At 37.0% G+C, this 11,896-nt stretch overlaps 1 pseudogene; it reads left to right on the top strand.

Annotated features, from left to right (window-relative positions):
- Positions 1 to 5,180: 5,180 nt before the first annotated feature.
- Positions 5,181 to 5,814, top strand: LOC147456028 (uncharacterized; annotated as a pseudogene).
- The last annotated feature ends 6,082 nt before the right edge of the window (positions 5,815 to 11,896 follow it).

The following is an 11,896-nucleotide window of genomic DNA, read 5'->3' as shown; positions in this document are numbered from 1 at the left end:
TAAATAGAGTGTGTGGGATAGGTAGGCCTTAGATCCACCACCTAGCCATTCTAGTTAACTCTTGAAGGTGGTTGCATCCAAGATCCACCATGTGGCCATTCTAACTAAGCCTTGCAAGCTGTATCCAATGGTTGGTTTTTCCTACATCTAACACCTTTCAATTTAAAACAAAGTGTGTAGGATAGGTAGACCATAGATTCACTACTTGGCCTTTCTAGCAAACTTATAAATGTGGGCACTCCACGATCTACCACTTGGCCATTATAACCAAGTCTTCAAGGTGGATGTAATGGTTGATGTCTCTTAGATACACCACCTTGAAATGTTTAACAAAATGTATGGAATAGATGAACCTGAGACCCAGCATTTGGCCATTCTCACCAAGTCTTGGAGGTGCGTACATCCAACATCCATCACTCACCCATTCTAACCAATGCATGGAAGGTGCATGCATCCAAGATTTACCACTTGACAATTCTAGAAAAATATACGTAGGTGGGTGCATCAAAGTCAATGCATGTATTAATATTGGGTGCATTCAACACTTAGCCATCCTAACACTTGGAATTTTAAACAAGGTTTGTAAGATGAGTAGATCCTAAATCCACCACTTGGCCATTCAAACTCAGCTTTGGAAGGTGGGTACCTTAAAGATCCACTACTTGGCTATTTTAACCAGGACTTGAAATGTGGATGCAATCATTGGTGCCTCATAAATCCACCATCTTGCAATTTCAAATAAACTATGTGTGAAAAATTGTAGGTCCTAGATACACCACTTGACCATTCTAAGCGATTCCTACAACTTGAGTGCAATTTCAAATAAAGTGTGTTAAAGGTAGATCCTAGATCCATCAGTTGGCCATTATAAGACATTTTTGGAAGGTGAGTGCATCCAAGATTGTCCACTTGGCCATTATAAGAAAGTCCTAGAAGGTGAGCGTATCTAGATCCAACACTTGGCCATTATAACCAAGTCTTTGAAGGTGGATGCAATGGTTAGTGTCTTCTACATCTATCAGCTTCCGATTTTAAACAAAGTGTGGGACAGGTAGATATTAGATCCACCACCAGGCCATTTTAACCACGTATTAAACGTGGTTACATCCAAGATTTATCACTTGGCCATTCTAGCTAAGGCTTGCAAGTTGGATGCAATGGTTGGTTTCTCCTACATTTAACACCTTGAAATTTTAAACAAAGTGTTTGGGATAAGTAGACCATAGATCCATTACTTGGACATTCTAAACAAGTTTTTAAGGTGGGAAATCCAAGATCCACCACTTGGCCATTCTAACCAAGTCTTGAAATGTGGATGCAATGGTTGATGTCTTCTAGATCCACAATCTTGAAATTCTAAACAAAATGTGTCGGATAGGTAAATATGAGATCCACCACTTGTCCATTATACCCAAGTCTTGCAGGTGGGTGCATTCAACATCCACCACTTATCCATTCATACCACTTCTTGGGAGGTGAGTAAATGGTGGGTTTCTCCTAGATCCACCATGTTGCCATTTTAAACAAAGTGTGTGGGATAGGTGGACACTAGATCCACCACTTGGCTATTCTAACCAATCCTTGGAAGGGGGCTTTGATCCACCACTTGATTCTAACCATGACTTCACAGGTGAATTCAATGGTTGGTCTTTTCTAGCTTCACCATATTGTAATTTTAAATAAAGTGCATGGATAAGTAGACCCTAAATCCATCACCTGACCATTTAAACCAAGTCTTCATAGGTGGGTGCATCCAAGATCCACGTCTTTTCCGTTCTAACCAAGTGGTGAAGTTGGGTGCATAAAAAACTTGGCCATTCTGACACTTGGAATCCCGAACAAAGTGTGTGGGAAACCCTAGATCCACAATTTGTCCATTTTTAACAAGCCTTGAAAGGTGGATTCGTAGATCCACCACTTGTCTATTCATTTGGAGATTAACCTCATGTCCAAGAGTCTATATGAAGGTAAAGTGGCCAATTGATACTGACCATGGGTGGATGATTAGGGCTCCAAACAACTTAGGTAGGGATCTCTGGTGCTTGTCCAAATGTTAATGTAACCATAGGGTATGTGAAAGATGAGAAAAATTTCTTTATTCAAGAGATATCAAGCTATACTCTAATCAACACCACCTCAATGCGAATGGAGACAAAAGAATTGGATGATGGATCTACCTATGCCAGGGTGAAAAGCAAACATGGAAAACAAGCTGCTCAATTCTTGATAGTTGGCATTGACCATTAGAGAAATCGTGGTAGCTTAAGAGACCAGTCTCTACCAAAACCAAGAAGGAGTTTTGATATCAAAGGGGAGAGATGAGGGGTTTTGACTCAATAACATTGTAAAGAGGCAGTGCACTAGTACAGGAAGAAAAAGGTTCTCACCTGATCCAAAGGGAGAAAAATCTTTTTCTACAAGTGCCCTAGTAGCAAAGTATGGATCAGTATCTTTTACAATGCTTGGAGATATAAAGAAAGAACAAAACAATATGTAAATAGTGTACATAGAAAAATACCAAAACCATGATTTGCTAGATGAAGACGATTACATTTCAGGCGTTTTTGAAGAGGTTTCTTTTGTAGATACTATGGGTGATCTCAATGCTATAACAGGTTCTAGTTTTCAGCAAGGAAATGACTTGGTAATAGTAGCTTCTATGGATATGTATAGGATCATTGGGTCTTTCAAAGATGAGGAGTGATTCAATGTGTAAAAAGATCTAGAAGTGCAAGTGGAGACAAAGTACAAGACTATATGGCAAAGAAAATGAAACCAGTAGCATTGCCTTTGCTTACAAATTGCAAGGAAAAGATGGATCATGCTTCTTTGCAACCTAGTCTTCGAGATCCAAAAAGAGTTGGACACAAGTTTACGCAAGAGTCATTGAAGATGTTTAAAGTTGGAAGCATTGACAGAGATTGAAAGAAACTGCTTTGAACAGACACTCTCCAAACATGTAAAAGAATTTGTATTTGAGCCACATGAGGGTGTGTGGATCCATCTATAGTCAACCAACGGTAATATTCACTGTACCTCATGTTATTTGGAATCTACCACCAATTCAAGTGCCAAAAGCACTCTGGCCAAAGCTTACATATTTACTCAATGAAAAGATAAAGATGGGGATTTTGGAACCTTTATGTGCCCCCTACTCAAGCAGATGGTTCGCTGTGCCAATGAAAAATGGAGCTCTATGCTTCATTAAAGACCTACAGCCTGTCACAACAAAGTCCCAATCAAGAATATGGGTACAGGGCCATATGCAGTTGAGTTTGCAGAAGCATTTGCAGGAAGGGAAATATATTCTATGGGGGATTTGTACTCATTGTATGATCAGTTCCAACTAGCAATGGAAAGCAACAACTTGACTACCATGAGAACACCCTTGGGTTTGGTAAGGATCTACACATTACTGCAGGAAGCAACCAACTTGGTTTCTCACATGATGAATGGTATGAACAAAGTTCTACGTGACTTCATACCTCAAATTACAATGCCTTTTCTTGATGACGTGCCAATCAAATGATGCAACTTAGCTAAAAAAGATGAGGCTCTGGATTCGAGGGGGTGCCGTAAATATGTAGCAAACCACATCAATGATTGTGATAGAATTTTAACAAAGATAGAAGAAGTGAACCTTACATTATCCAAAAGTTAGTGTTTGGGGTTGAAGAAATATTGATAGTGGGACATCTTTGTACATGGTCGTCGACCTTGTCCAACTAAAGTGGATGCAATAGAGAGGATGAAGGAATTATGAGTAAATATCATTGAGGTGAGAAGGTTTCTAGGTGCATGTGTCTTCTATCTCATATGGATTCCACATTATGCACATGTCACAGATCCCCTTTATCAATTGAAAAGGAAGAACCAAAGGTTTCAATTGAATGATGTACATGTAAAGGCTATGAGAAAGTTTAAGCAATGTTGTTGCTTTCTTCACCAACTTTGAGGAAGATTGACTATGAGTGTGAAAGACCGGTGATTGTGATAGTGGACACTAGTCCAACAAGGATTGGATGGGAAATAGGACAAGATGATGAAGAGAAACAAAGGTATGTGATGAGGTTTGGGGCCAAGGTTTTAAGCTCTTGCCAAAGAGCATATCCACATTTAAAAAGGGAGTTAGGGGAGGGGGGGGGGGGGGGGGGGGGGGGAACATTAAAGTGTGACAAAGAGTACTTCATTGGAGAATCCGTGGTTGTGGATATTGATTGCTTACCACTTCTAGGGATGATTGCAAGCTTCTCTACTCGTGACATTGCTATGCTTAGGTGGATTGCTTATATAAAGTCCTTGAACCCAGAATTGAATCACATTGTAGGAAAATATAACTCAATTGTTGATATGCTTTCAAGGGCAAGGTATGAAGATGAGGATGATATGATTGCTGACGAAGAAGATGTGGGCACAAAATTTTACACTCTCTTGAAAAGTGTGATGATATATGCATTGTATCTTCACTTGAGTTCTTTCCAGAGGAGTTTTATGAGGATGAATGGTTGCTCATAGGTCGCTACTTGATTACTTTACAAAAGCAAGATGATTGGACTAAATCAATACTCAAAAGTATAAGAAAGAAAGCATATGGATTATTCTTGAGAGATGGTTACTTATGGAAACATCCTAAAGAAGAGATGGGACTCCATTGCGAGTGGTATGTGATAAGCCTACTCAACTCAAAATTATCAAAGAGCTTCATGAAAGACTCTATGTTGGACGTCGAGGTGTATGGGCTACTTTTTGCAAAGTGAAAGATAGATATTGGTGAAGAGGCATGTATAAGGATGTATCAGATTTTGTGGAGTCTTGTGTCCCATGCCAAATGTATTCCAATGTATGCCATTGTGATGGATTGCATCCTAAATACCTAGTAGCCATGCACTATAAATGGCTTGTTGATCTAATCACAATGCCTTTAGGACTTTGGCAAATGAGATACTTGGTACTTGCGCGAGAAGACTTGACAAACCAAGTTAACCAGAGAGCCAAACTAGGAGCTATGAGCCATTCTCTCATATGTCTCTCTATTTGTCGACAACTTACAATAGCCCAGCTCTCAATTCATCGCATACTTCCTTCCTACTTTACTTTGTGCGCTCCCTCTCTACCTATGGTGCCTTCAATTTTGCTAGCCCATGGTCAAAAAAGGTCCTGCTTTCTTGCAAAGCAAGCACATGGCGATCATCTCTATGAACAAGGAGGAACCTCTTGCAACACAGATGCAAGTAAGACACGTTGGTTGGACGAGTCCCCTGCTCTTCACAAAGGCCTCATGATGAGGTAGTTGGTCGCCTCCTTCACCAACACAAGAACTAGCCTTTTAGTCTCAATGAAACCGTAACCGTAGCTGACTTTCTTCTTCATTTCCTTGGGTCTCTACCTTCCAATGAAACCCTAGAAACCCACATCTCTCAGATCTTTGCCTCTTCCAAGAGGAAAGTTTGCCCAACTATAGAGGAAAACAAGAAGAGTAAGAAAGTGTAGGCTGCATCGGAGAGCAAGAGGGCTCAGGCCACAAAGGAGAACTTGACAAAGCAAGACATCAAGAAGGATCAAGAGAAAGATAAAAAGGCGAGTTCACATGAATCATCTAGAAAAAAATTTGATCCAAAGTTGGAGGAGACGCCAAAAGTGCAACCTAGTTTAGTTAAGGAGGAAGAGGATGATGGAAAACACCTAGAGCCAAATGCTAGGAATGGTGTTGATCTTGAAAATTATGCATGGATGCAGCCACATTTGAAAGCTTCTGTGAAAATTCCAATTCCTTCAAAGACAAAGTCTCCTACCATACAAGTAGAACATGACTAGTTCCTACTAGTTCATTCATGAACACGTCATTTTTTTGGAGGCCTTTATCCTTATGGTTTCACTTGTTGTATTCTTTGGATCCTGCTGTAGAGTGACCTCCTTGACTTCGATTTACCTAGTTGTCATGTTTCTACTAATACTGCTGCGCATCTTCACCATTTTTACATTTGTCAAATTTAATGACTTTTTGGAGATGTCGAAAAGAAAAGCTTCTATCTGGATGCGCTTTAGTTTTTGTGAGTGTTTTGTTTAACAGTCTATTGTCAAAGTCCCAACACCACCAACATCGAGTTAAATTTTCAATTGGTGGAGCCTTCTTCTTATCAAAAGGAGTTGGTGGTGCAAAGGTGTATTTTTGAAAACAAAAGCATTTGAAACATTTAGATCATGCCAGTTCTTCCTCCCAGCTTTTTGTAAGTTGGTTTTTCTCAAAAAAGTTTTTTTTTCATCTTTCTAGCAAAGTTTTTCATGTTCAATTAGCCATCACATCAAGCCCACCAATGCCCCTATGGAGATGAATGTATGCCAAAAAAATATCGTGCCCAGCCCTCAGTTTGCCCTTCCTTGTCTTGTCCATAACATTGGGATAGCGACCTAATTGCACAAGAAATATGTACAAGTTACATTCCTTGATGATGATTGGCATGATGTCAAGTCTAGCCACCAAGTTTAGTCCCTAACCCCCAAGCCGTTGTATGATCACTTCCCCCAAATGGGCATCCGAGTTGATCCCTTTTCTCAAGTCCACTCTTAGCCCAAAATTGTAAAGATATGTCCATCTTTTTCTCCCTAAGAGGGGAGGTGTGGTGTATGTGGGTGTGTAGCTAGACATGGAGTGGTGTGAACTATGTATATGCCAAGAAGGTTCTTGTAGTGCTTACGATATCAATATAAGGAGATGCTCTCGTATGTAAGATACATGCTCATTCTGGTCTTGTCTGGCTTACACACCCACACACACCACAATATTATAGACTCTCATATATATCTAAATCCATTTTGGTCATAATAGATGCTCGTATGGTGTTACAACGTTGAAGCTTAACTTCTGATGGATGAGAGTTTAGCTTTGAAAAAAATTTGGATTCACTTGAGTATTGTCATTCTGTAATAGGACTAATTTTTGAAGTTCTTAAAGTCGAAAAGAATGTAGTAGGCCATATCTTTCATTTAGCACGATTTGAAAGATTGTTGAATAGTCTATTAGATAGAGCTTATATGAATGAGTTTAAGATATTAAGAGATAATATATATTCTCTTCTTTCAAAATAATACACTAAAAATATATTTGATAAAGATTAATGAATAACAAAAGTTTTTTTATGAAAAGTTTAATAAAAATGTAGTTAAAATTCAGGTTTTTATTAATATCAATGCTTTATTTTTATGTGTTTTAGCATAAAATACATGGGAGGCTTAAAATAAGTTGAAAAAGTAGTGAAGACTCAAAAATAGAAATTTTATGAGTCACGACCTAAAAGTTGCGTTTTCAGTCAAAGAAAGACGTTTTTTTAGCAATTCTATATATGATGCCTTGTAGACCAGACCTGTTCCCGTCGTTTTGAGTACCGAGAAGTCTATGTTTTGAGCTTTTTCGACCAAGTTATGATAGAAACAAATTGCCAGCAGCAACAAGGTAACCTACAAGTAGCAACAGATTAGCTTACAAACAAATATACACAGGTAATATCTCTTTTGTTTGATCCAATCAAGAAGTGATTATACTTTTTTTATGATGGTACAAAATGATGTTTTGAATTTGATTATTATCATGTTGATTTGGTTGCACGAGTATGTTCTTTTGGCTATTTTGTAGATGATGGAGAAACCAATGTGTGAAACAGGATCTGTGCAAGGTGTCTTGATATTGGGATTGTGATCGGGTTGTGACTCCGATTATGATGGTTGAAGAGATTGAGATTAAGAGTGTGATTGAGATTTAGAGTGAGTGTGATTGAGATTGAGATTGTGCGCAAGATTGAGATTGTGATTGAGAGTGAGATTGAGATAGCTTGGGGGTGGTCGGGAGGTTATGAAACGAGCTATGCTCTTCTTGTAATCATTATCTTGTATCCATACAAAGTCTTTATTTCATCTATTTTCTCTGTGTACTTTGTATTTTTCATCATCAATCTACTTTTCTCTCTTGTATCGCATCACAAGTGGTATGAGAGTGATTTCAATCCTGCGGTAGTGATGGTAGCATACGAGCAGTGATTCAAACGTAGATTGTTTGATGACTCAGTAAAGATCTCAACAGATGCGAGAAAGCGAATAAAGAAAAGAGAATAGCTGGTGCAGGAAGACAAAGTGGAGGAGAAGATGGAAGTTAAACATGGAAACAGTCTATCGCCGTCTCCAAGAGATGAAGGATCAAGGAAGAAGAAATGAAAGAGGAGTGACGATCAAGACGATGACTATGCGGGAGAAGCTATGAGATCAATCAAGTTTTCAAGAATGCTAGACTTGACAAATTTTATAGCATAGGACATATAGGTGAAGATTTGAAAGCTTGGATTGAAGAGCTCGGAGATTTGGATTATGCTTTTGATATGTAGAGCAAGGCCACCAGAGTTTCAAATGCTCGGAAAAATTCATTGATAAGGAAATATGTACCAAGATGGTTGAAATTAGAAACTATTGATGATGCGGATGATAAAGGTAAGTTGTCTAACCCTTCTTTATGATGCTTTATGTCTTTGATGCATCATTTGAAAGCTTCTATAATCAAATTCATGCATAAAATTTAAGATTTGATATTCAATTTCTTTAATGATTCGAGTAGTACACATTCATTCTTGTCCTCTAATCTGGCTGAGAAATTAAACCTGAAAAATCAAGAGACTTGTGGAGTTAGCTATTGACAATAAAAGGTTCACGAAAGAACTAATTAAAAACACGTCTTTTCTTTGAGCAGTCATAATTATAAGGAATTTTTTTATGTCATAAACATGGGTATGCATGATGTAATTATTGGTATCAATTAGATGGCTGAAAATCATGTTTTATTGATCGTGAAGAAAGAAAAATATCTCTTAAATCATTGGATGAGGATAGTCACACTCTTCATGGGGAAGAAAGAGATTCTAAATTTAGTTTTGGCCATTAAATTGTTAAGGTGACTTAGACAAGAGTGTGAGACTTTTATAACTTTTACAAATGAGCTAAAAGATAAACCTAAGGGGAAAAAAACAATGTATGTAAAAAAGCTTCTGGATGAACTTAGGGATGTTTTCCTTGATGACCTTCCATGTATGTCTTCTCCTAGATCACTAGACCATGGGATAGGTCTATATCTAGAATCCAAATCGTACTCTTGATCTTTTTATATATTCAATATAGATAAACTTCAGGAGCTAAAACTCAAACTTGACAACTTGTTGAAGAAAGGGTTAATCAAGCCTAGTGTATCTCCTTGGGACAACCTTGTTCTTTTCTAGAGGGAAGGATGGGACTTATAGACTATTCATTGACTACAAGGGTCTTAATAAATGAACCTTTAAAAATAAATATCCCCTTCTGCACATCAATGAGCTGATGAGTCAACTTAGCGGTGCACAAGTATTTTCAAAGTTTGACCTTTGATGTGGATACGATCAGATCAAAATTAAGGATAGTTTTAAAGTTGTATTTGAAACATTGAAAGCAAGGATGACTCAAATTATATTTTGGAAATTTCAAAACTTTGGAAAACCTTTTGTGGTAACATGTGATGCAAGCGGGAAACAAATGGGATGTGTTTTATGTCAAGAGGGGAGAGTTGTGGCATGTGAATTTAGGACGTTGAGAAGACATGAAGTAAATAAGGAGTTTCCACTCTTGCATTTTATCTCTTATCTAAATTCTCATGTGGAACGGATGGTTGAGAGGAATTTTTTTTCACATAAGGGTAACTTGTATTATCATGATTGCTTATATGTGTGTAAATTCCTCTTTGAAATATCAAATTTTGTGAGAATACCAACAAAATATATTCTTTTAGCTAATCTTATTCTAAAGAAACATATGAAGGCAGAACTAGAAACGAGTTTGATTGTAGAGTTAGACAACTTAGAAGTAGGATTGTTTTCATTAAGTGAGATGTATCCTGTAAAAATGCCTCTTGTATTGAATTTGATGTTTGGTATGTTGAAAACCCCTCTTTCCAACTCTGAGGACAGAGTTAATTTTGATAAGGGGAGAATGTAATAGGACTAATTTTTGAAGTTCTTAAAGTCGAAAAGAATGTAGTAGGCTATATCTTTCATTTACACGATTTGAAAGATTGTTGAATAGTCTATTAGATAGAGCTTATATGAATGAGTTTAAGATATAAAGAGAGAAAATATATTCTCTTCTTTTTAAATAATACACTAAAGACATATTTGATAAAGATTAATGAATAACTGACAGTCTGTCTACAAGTAGTATAATAAAAACGTAGTTAAAATTGAGGTTTTTATTAATATCAATGTTTTATTTTTATGTATTTTAGCATAAAATACATGGGAGGCTTAAAATAAATTGAAAAAGTAGTGAAGACTCAAAAATAAATATTTTATGAGTCGCGACCTAAAAGTTGTGTTTTCAGTCAAAGAAAGACGTTTTTAGCAATACTGTATACGATGCCTTGTAGATCAGAACTGTTCCCATATTTTTGAGTACCTAGAAGTATATGTTCTGAGCTTTTTTGACCAAGTTATGATAGAAACAAATTGCCAGCAGCAACAGGGTAACCTACAAGCAACAACATGTTAGCTTACAAATAGATATACACAAGTAATATCTCTTTTGTTTGATCTAATCAAGAGGTGATTATACTTTTTTTATAATGGTACAAAATGATGTTTTGAATTTGATTATCATGTTGATTTGGTTGCACGAGTATGTTCTTTTGGCTATTTTGTAGACGATGTAGAAATCAATGTATGAAACAGAATCTGTGCAAGGTGTCTTGTCATTGGGATTGTGATCATGTTGTGGCTCCTATTATGATGGTTGTTACTATCAAGAGATTGAGATTGAGAGTGTGATTGAGATTGAGATTGTGCACAAGATTGAGATTGTGATTGAGAGTGAGATTGAGATAGCTCGAGGGTGGTCGTGAGGTTACGAAAAGAGCTATGCTCTTCCTGTAATCATTATCTTGTATCCATACAAACTCTTTATTTCATCTATTTGCTCTGCGTACTCTGTATTTTTCATCATCAATCTATTTCGATCTCCTGTCTCGTGTCACACGTTCAGCCGGAGAGGGGATGCGCTATACTCGGGGAGGCACTATGTAATCATGTTGATGTATAACGTGAGTTTGAAAGGAGGGGTTTAAAAATGCAAAAATTTTAGGCAATTTAATAGAGATACATTAAAATAAGGGGTTTTTTTATTCAATCTTGGAAAAATTTACTAAAATAAGGGGTCATTTTTATTCATTCAAACATGTTAAAAGAGGGATTTTGAAACCCCCCGAGGTGCTATAATAGATTCTTTCTTTTGAAATGAACTATCCTTATTGGTTTATCACTATGAGCTGGTATGTGGGCCTTTCAAACACTGGTTGACTCTTTTTTTTACACTTTCTCTTCTTGGTCTACAAAGTGTGAATATGAATTATGTGTCCCATATAATGCTAATAGCATTCTCTTTGATATGTTCCTTAGACTCGTTACTAATTGCACACTAGTGGTAGTGGATGTACAATCACTTGCAAACTTACCACTCTTTTCAACCTTTGGTGATAACTTGACACTCTAACTAAATTCATGCAACAATTTGTTATTGAACAATTCCAATTTAAGCTTTTTATGTGCCTGTGCATCTCTTATGCAAATTTTGAAATTTTCTTGCTTTTATTAGTGCTTATGATAGAAATGCAAAATATTATGATGGCATAAAAATTGATGAGTTGATGCACTTACATTGGGATTTTCATTTCTAGTTTGCTTTGTACTTTGATTTGTAGTTGCTACATCCCTATTGTCTGGCTTTCTTGGACAATCTTCTAGAAAATGTCCACCTTTTCATCCACAATATTAGCAATGCACCTTGACAAGCGGTAGTTCAATTGGTTTTTCCATCTCCAGCTCTTGCTAAGAAGTTTTTG

This window comes from Adiantum capillus-veneris, chromosome 6 (assembly GCF_014529385.1).
Source record: "Adiantum capillus-veneris isolate H3 chromosome 6, ASM1452938v2, whole genome shotgun sequence".
Classification (NCBI taxonomy): domain Eukaryota; kingdom Viridiplantae; phylum Streptophyta; class Polypodiopsida; order Polypodiales; family Pteridaceae; genus Adiantum; species Adiantum capillus-veneris.
The sequence above is the reverse complement of the archived record's forward strand: the minus strand, read 5'-3'. Positions and strand labels throughout refer to the sequence as shown.